The sequence below is a fragment of the Myotis davidii genome, unplaced genomic scaffold (assembly GCF_000327345.1).
Source record: "Myotis davidii unplaced genomic scaffold, ASM32734v1 scaffold128, whole genome shotgun sequence".
Lineage (NCBI taxonomy): Eukaryota > Metazoa > Chordata > Mammalia > Chiroptera > Vespertilionidae > Myotis > Myotis davidii.
In genome coordinates, this window is record NW_006299719.1 from 1,106,052 (window position 1) to 1,113,719 (window position 7,668).

The following is a 7,668-nucleotide window of genomic DNA, read 5'->3' on the forward strand; positions in this document are numbered from 1 at the left end:
AGAAAAAGGACAGAGGGTCTTAACTTTTGTTTGACTTATTCAGTTTGCCAACCAATCCAAAAATGACCAGAGGTAGCTTGAAACATAGGATGTAGTTTAGGAGATAATATATTGCAATAGAAATTTAGTTCACTCACTCATTCATTCATTCATTCATTCATTCAAAATAACTCATTAAGATTCTACGAGATGCGGCACTATGTGAGGCACTATGTTGGGTGCTGGGGACACAATGAATAAGGCAACTATGGTCCTACCCATAAGAAGTCTACTGGAGTTGAACAAATAATATGAATGGTGAGAATGTCTAACTGAGGAAAACTCAAGAGCTATGGGAGTATATATTAAGGGGACCATTATACTGGTGAGCAGCACTTTTGGTAACCAGGAAGGAGAGATGCATTTGCTGTGATTGAGCTACATGTGGTTAGCAACTACAGGATCACATGGCACTAAGATAATTTACATACGTCTTTGTGGAAGGAGACAGTTGGTTGCCCACCAATATTTGTACTCCTTATTCATGGAGTGATTTTGTCTCTGGGACAATAGTTCCCCATCCCCTTTGCACCCTATTATGGTCTTGTGGTTAATTAACCCCAAGGGATCATGAGCAAAATGTGAATTCTAAGCCTGGGATTTAAGAAACCGGTGAGCCTTCCCTACTCCCCCAATTGGCTGGCTGGATGCAGAGGTTTCTGAAGCCTTAGGGGATAGGATAAAGTCACCCACTGACTGAAATGCTTGCCCTGGGATGTTACACAACTGAGATATACATTTTATTATGTATAACCCTACCAAAATTGTGGGGTTTACTAATTGCAGGAGAGAATTAGTGTGAAATATTAAAGATGCTAAGTGTTCCTCTGAGTAGACCAATGACTTTTAAATAGAGCTAAACTTTGATACTATGTTATGTTTTCACCATAAAAAAATAATCTACTGAAACTAATTTGTGCAAAAAAAAAACAAAGTCAACCTTAAAGACCCTGCCAAGAGTCTTGTGAAATGCAAAAGAACACACTGTAAAAATGGCAGACTGTAGGAACTGAAAAAGCAATTCCTGAATAACTACAAAGGGTTCATAGTTAACATAGGTTCAGAATACCCCTAGCTGATGTATAGAGTATATCCTGAGAGTCATGCCTGCTTATCAAGTCCCCTCTTCAAAAAAATTTTTTTTAATTAAATTAACAGAGCATGCAAGATCATGAGATAGAATAAGATATTTACTAGCACTAAAAGCTTTTCCAAATGTAACATTTCAAGATCAATTTCTTCAAGAAAAAACACACACAACAAAAAATAAATTGTGTTTACAACTTGTAATAAAACTAAAGTCTACAGTTAACAGCAGTATCTATTTTCTCATCATCCATATCTTTCATTTATGACTGGTGGATCTGTGATTTTCTCAAATTATAACTATAGGTCATAACGAAATATTGGGGAGCCAGTACTATTAGCACTCTTTCTCTGGACTCTCCTCTGTTCACAATCAGTGAGACTACAAGACCCAAATGCCATTACCTAACAGGCAAACCTATAAAGAAAGAGTCTACAAGACAGAAGGAACAGATACTGTGATGGTCCCAAAATGGGAGCAGACATGTCATGTTCAGGAAATGAAAGAAGGACAGTATGACTGGTACCCTGCAAGCAAGGATGAGAATGGTACCAGACTTGCTTGGAGAAGTAGGTAAGCACACATCATGTGGAATAGTGCCTCACCAATGTCTTAGTGTATATAAGAATTGCCTGGAGTACATGTTAAACCACAGATTCCTGAGTGCAACCCTCAGACATTCTGATTTACAAGGTCTGTCCCCAGCATTACTTTTCTAACAGTCCCGGGTATGCTGATCAGCTGTTTACCCTTTATATTATTGATGTGGAGATTTATTGGCTAAGATAAGGAGTTTGGATTTTAATGTAAGGGAAATGGGGAGCCACTAAGAATTTTAATTAGTTGAAGATATGCTTTATTTTTCTTAAAAAAAAAAATCCCCATTCTCCCAGCTGGTGTGGCTCAGTGGTTAAGCATTGACCTATGAACCAGGAAGTCATGGTTTGATTCCCAGTCAGGGCACATGCCCAGGTTGTGACTTGATCCCTGGTGTGGAGCGTGCAGGAGACAGCCAATCAATGATTCTCTCTCATCACTGATGTTTCTAACTTCCCCTATCCCTTCCTCTCTGAAATCAACAAAAATATATTTCTAAAACATCCCCATTTACAGATTAGAACTGATGATGTGTCTCCATTAGGCTTTTGTAAAGATTAGGTACGATAATATTTGCGGTTCTAATACGTAAATATGCCCTTTGGATCTTTTCAAGTCTTACTATTTTTCCCTAAGAATTGTAAAGGAACTTGGTAACTCCTTTATGGAACTTCAGATACATTTCATAAATACCAATATATTTGATTTCTATTATTGCTACTGTTAATTACCACAAACTTAGTGGCTTAAACAATATGGTTTTATGATGTTCCTAGAGGCCCAGTGCACAAATTCGTGCATGGGTGGGGTCCCTCGATCTGGCCAGTGATCGGGCCTGATGGGTGCCGCAGGAGGTTGGTTGGCTGCGGGGAGGGGCTGTGGGAGGTTGGCTGTGGGAGGTTGGCTGTGGGAGCTCACTGACCAACAGGGGGCAGCTCCTGCATTGAGCGTCTGCCCCCTGGTGGTCAGTGTGCATCATAGCAACTGGTCATTAAGTCACTTAGGCTTTTATATATATAGATAGTTCTGGTGGTCAGAAGTTAAACATGGGTCTCACTAGGCTAAAATCAAAGCATTGGCAGGGCTGCTTTCCTATCTAGAGGTCTGGGGGGAAGTCAGTTTCCTTGCCTTTTCCAACTTCCAGAGGCACCGACACCCTTGGCTCTGGGCCCTCTTTCTACATCTTTCTTCAAAGTGCCCACTGTCTGTCTGGGTCCTTCGCACAGCATGTCACTCTGACCTTGGCTTGTGCCTCCCCCTTTCACACTTCAGGACCCCTGTTCTTACATTGGGCCCACGGGATAATCCAGGGTCACCTCTCTCTGAAAGTCAGCTAATTAGCAGCCTTAAATCCCCTTTGCCATGTAGGGCAGCGTACTCACAGGTTCCAGGTATTAGGACCTGGACATCTATGGGGCCCATTACTCTGCCTACCATGCCCAAAGGGATGAAAATTTTAGTGCCCTTTGTGTGTTGGTGCTGCCTCCTATTGAGCACCCCCATTCTTCTCCATCTTTGAAGGCTATTTATCCTCAGGACAAAAGTGATATCATAAAAAAAAAAATAAAAAAATCTGGGATTAAAATACCCATTAATCTGTCCCGTTGCTGGATTCCTAGGTTCTGAAGTTCTGTCTGCTCCTCCCCATACATTCTGCACCCACTTTAACCGTTTGGCTGCTGACGTATTTTTTCAGACATATGCCAAAACTGCGGCACTAATTGCGCGTGTATGGGAAAAAATGTAAAACACTTTTTATACAATAAACTCACTTGTGCCGAAACCGGTTTGGCTCAGTGGATAGAGTGTCGGCCTGCGGACTGAAGGGTCCCAGGTTCGATTCCGGTCAAGGGCATATACCTGGGTTGCGGGCACATCCCCAGTAGGAGATGTGCAGGAGGCAGCTGATCGATGTCTCTCTCTCATCGATGTTTCTAACTATCTCTCTCCCTTCCTCACTGTAAAAAATCAATAAAATATATTTAAAAAAATAAACTCACTTGTATTGCTTTGCAACAACAAAAATTAAAAAATACCAATTGTTTACATAAATTTGTTTTAAATAAGAAGAGCGCGATAGCGCTCCTTAGCAGTCAAACGGTTAATAGGACCTGTGTTGCTTTTGGAGCTGTTCTTTTACTTAATTTGGTCTTTAAGGGTTTGGGACCAGGAATAAAAACAAAACACACAAAAAAATGTTTTCCTTATTTCTGTTATTCCTAGGAGAGGCATCTTTGGGGAAAGAAAACAACCCAAATCCCAAGCATTTACTCAAGCACAACAGAGCTTAATTCACCGAGCCCACTCCTCCCTGGCCTGTCTCAGCTCCTCTGTTGAACTGACTGCGGCTGACAAGCCAAGAGAGGACTGCTGCTCTCCCTAGCGAAGCAGAAATCCACATCTTGAATCCTGAACGCCTGCGTAAGTCCGTGATCACACCCTCGACGTTACCTTTCATTTCAACAGCTCTCTTGGCGCCACTTGCTCTGAGCAGTTTTAATTTCCTGCCAGCACAGTGGCACGATTTGCTGGCATTTTCTTTGGGATGCTTTTCATCAAGAGCCTAATGAGTGCCTGGGTTCTGGCTGATGATAAGCATGAGGCTGCCAGAGAAATGCCAAGAGGCCCTCTCAGTTCTGGAAGGCATCTCCGCCTGATTTCCCACTGCCTGTTAACAGTGGGCAAAGGCATACACGTATGGGAAATTCTCCACAGCTATCACCACTCTGACAAACTACCAATGTGTATGCAAGGAAACCTGAAGGCTCCTAGCGCCTAGATCCCTGAAACGTGGCCACAAACAGTTAAGCAGAAAAAAATGCTCTGATGGAACTCACTAAATAGATGTGTTAAGCTAAACTCCTGATAATGGATTCACCCTGATAACCAAGGTACACTAATGGAACACATCCAGAGATAATCAAACTTCCACTAATTAAATAAAATGTTTTCCTATATCTCAGAATTTACTATCTACATCCAAGCATTTTACCCAAATAGGAGATTGCTATGCTATTAGCCTAATGCAGCTATAATAATGATTTGTACTTTCAGAGTATGATTCATTGGAGCCCCTGAGGGTTTTTGGCAAATGAGACTCTACTGCTGGCTTGAAGTCTCTTTCATTGCTTGCTCCCCACTCTTCCAGTCCTGTTTGTATTCCCCACATTTCATGCTTTCCCTTTAATTTGTCTTCTTCTTGTATCCCTTCACTCCTTATACCTGGAGAGATTCCTCCCATCCCATTCAAGGCTCTTTGCTTTCAACTCTCTGAATAGCTCTTTATTTTATAACCTACTTTTTTGTTTAAGGCTACAAGTCCACCCAAAGGGCTATTATAAAGACAATTCAGTATCTACCTCATGGTCATGTACTCAACAGAGGATTCATATATTATTCAGGAAGAAAATGTATAAATTGTATTATTTCCCTATAGTTGTTTCTCTGTCCCACCATTTTAACTTAGGAACAATGAATGCTATTTATTGCTATGAGAGATTATGTTAAGAACATAGAAGAAACTTTAGTATAAAAATTATTTTTAAGAATCAAGTCTGAATATTAATGGTAAATGATACTGTTAGGTTGTAGGGAGCCCAGGATCAGATGCATGCAGATGTGTGACGAGATAATGGACCCTCCCTGGAATTCCTAACAGATCAGCGTGCCAGACAGATGGCCACACAGATACTGGCGCCTCCCTGGAATCCAGAGCGACCCCCACACAGATACTGACTCCTTCCTGAATACCTTGCAGACCCCCGTGGCGGGAACTTTCTCAGCTCATGCCCCTGTCCCTCATTAAACACCTGTATGAAAAGAAACCACCCTTCCCTGTTGGCGAGAATCCACTGGCCCTGCCTTTGGGGTTCGTGGGTCGCCCGAGGACACAGATTAAACCTTTCCTTTCCTTTCTTTCTTTCTGGTTGACTCGACTCTCTGTTTCCTGTGCCACTAACCTAACAGATACCAGTATTGAAATCTTCTGCCTGACCTTGTAACTCTGAGGCCTATTAGGTCCAAGGTTAAGCAGAGAATTTGGAGACTTGGTCTTGATTAGAGAAACCAAGGAATTTCTATTTGACCTCATAGGTCCCACATGTCCAGGTCATCAAAGGAGCAGTCTGCCTCAAAGAATAAAACGTTCACAGCAATGATTGGATAAGATTTTGCTCAATTTTCCACTATCTTCTCATCATTTTAAAAACTAACTTTCCAGAAGTGGAAAGGGGGATCAGAGGGCGTCTCCTGATGGTTGCCCTTATGACTCATCTTCCTCCTGTCAGTCCTGGTCCTACACACTGTCAGTTAAATCGGAGGCAATGGAAATTCCAAACTTGCTACATATTCTCATGACTTGAATCTGAAAGGTGTTTAATATTGTATCACAGAGAAGGAGCCTGCAAACCCTTTCCTCCACTGTCTTTGTCCCTTAATCACCAGGCCCAAAGAAGAATCCACCAGCCCTTCACCGTGAGATAAGAATGCACAAGCTTGAATACTTTTGCAAAAGAACATTATATTCATATTAAATCACTTTAGTTTTCCTCTTTCATTTTTTTCCCCCTCTCCTTTCCATTGGCCATTCTTTCCCCTTTCCGTTCCTTCCACAAATATTTATTGAGCACCCATTAGGAAGCAGCTCAAATAACAACTTCCCAGGGAAGCCCTCCATGGCTTCTCAATTTTAAATTGTGTCCTTGAACTTTTTACTCACCATTGCATTTCCTATTTTATTCATAGCACTTACCATTATCTGATAGTTTCTATTTGTTTTCTTGCTTGCAGCCTAGTTCTTCCTGCTAGAAAAGCAGACTTCCTAAGAGCAGGGAGATATTGTCTGTCCAACTCACTGTTTTACTTCAGTTCCCAGGACAATGACTATCATATAGCAGGTGTGTAATACATTTTTGTTTGAATGTTTGATTGGTACAAGATAATGCTGAAATGTTCTTTGCTCCTATAAAGAATTCTGTCTAATAGAAAAGAAAAACTAATTCTGTAAATGTTCACTCAGATTTTATTTAGCCAAGCTCTAGGAAGGAAAGGTGAAGCATGCTGCGCATGTGCTTATTTTACAATAGGCTAAGGGGTCAGGGAAGAGCTCCTTGGGGAATTGTTTTTTGAGTTGACTTGAAAGATCAGTGTGAGTTGATTAAGCAAAGAGTGGAGAAAAGCATCCCAGCAAGAGGGAAAATTTTTATAGTTCCAATGCATAGAAAGAAGAGCTTTTGAGGAGGACTATAGAGGGCAACCTTGGGGAGGAGTGGTGGGGGGTTAGCAATCTGAATCTGTGCCAGTGACCAGTGTCCTAGTGCACATTCTTGTTAGCCTATAATTAAGTCATTGCCCCTTCCTTAGGCAATAGTCTGTTTCCCTGTGTGTTCCCAGTTCTCAGGAGCCACTGGCCAGGAATTTTGCAGCTTGGCTGGAGGCCAGGTGGTGGGGGTTGGGGCATGGGGGTGTTATAGCTGGCACCAGGACACCACCCAGGCCAGGCATTTAGATACAATCTAACTTCCCTATTCTAACTGACTCAGGAGGGGCTGTGAAAGCCTGCCACGAAAGCCAAGAAGTAAGAAAACAAAGAATTTAGAAATATATATCCTATACTAATAAAAGAGAAAAATGGTAATTGGCGTACGAGCTACCCTTTTCATTGGCTAATCAGGGCTATATGCAAATTAACTGCCAACTAAGATTGGCAGTTAACTGCCAGCTAAGATTGTCAGTTAACTGCCAACAAGATGGCGGTTAATTTGCATATGTAGGCACAATGCAGGGAGACAAAAGGGAAAGCAGGAGGAAGCCCCCTGCCACTGACAGTGATCAGAAACCCAGCGGGGAGCTAAGAGCTGCCCCCCAGCCATGATCGGAGAATCAGGTGCCTTTTCCGCCCTGGCCAGTGATAGCAGGAAGTAGGGGTGGAGCCAGTGATGGGAGCT

General features: G+C 42.1%; 1 protein-coding gene across 1 annotated transcript in view; it reads right to left on the reverse strand.

Moving 5' to 3' along the window:
* The window catches only part of LOC102764883 (serine/threonine-protein kinase TNNI3K), a 294,194-nt gene that overhangs the window by 172,903 nt on the left and 113,623 nt on the right, over positions 1 to 7,668 (reverse strand). The gene's annotated exons all lie outside the window — the stretch shown is intronic.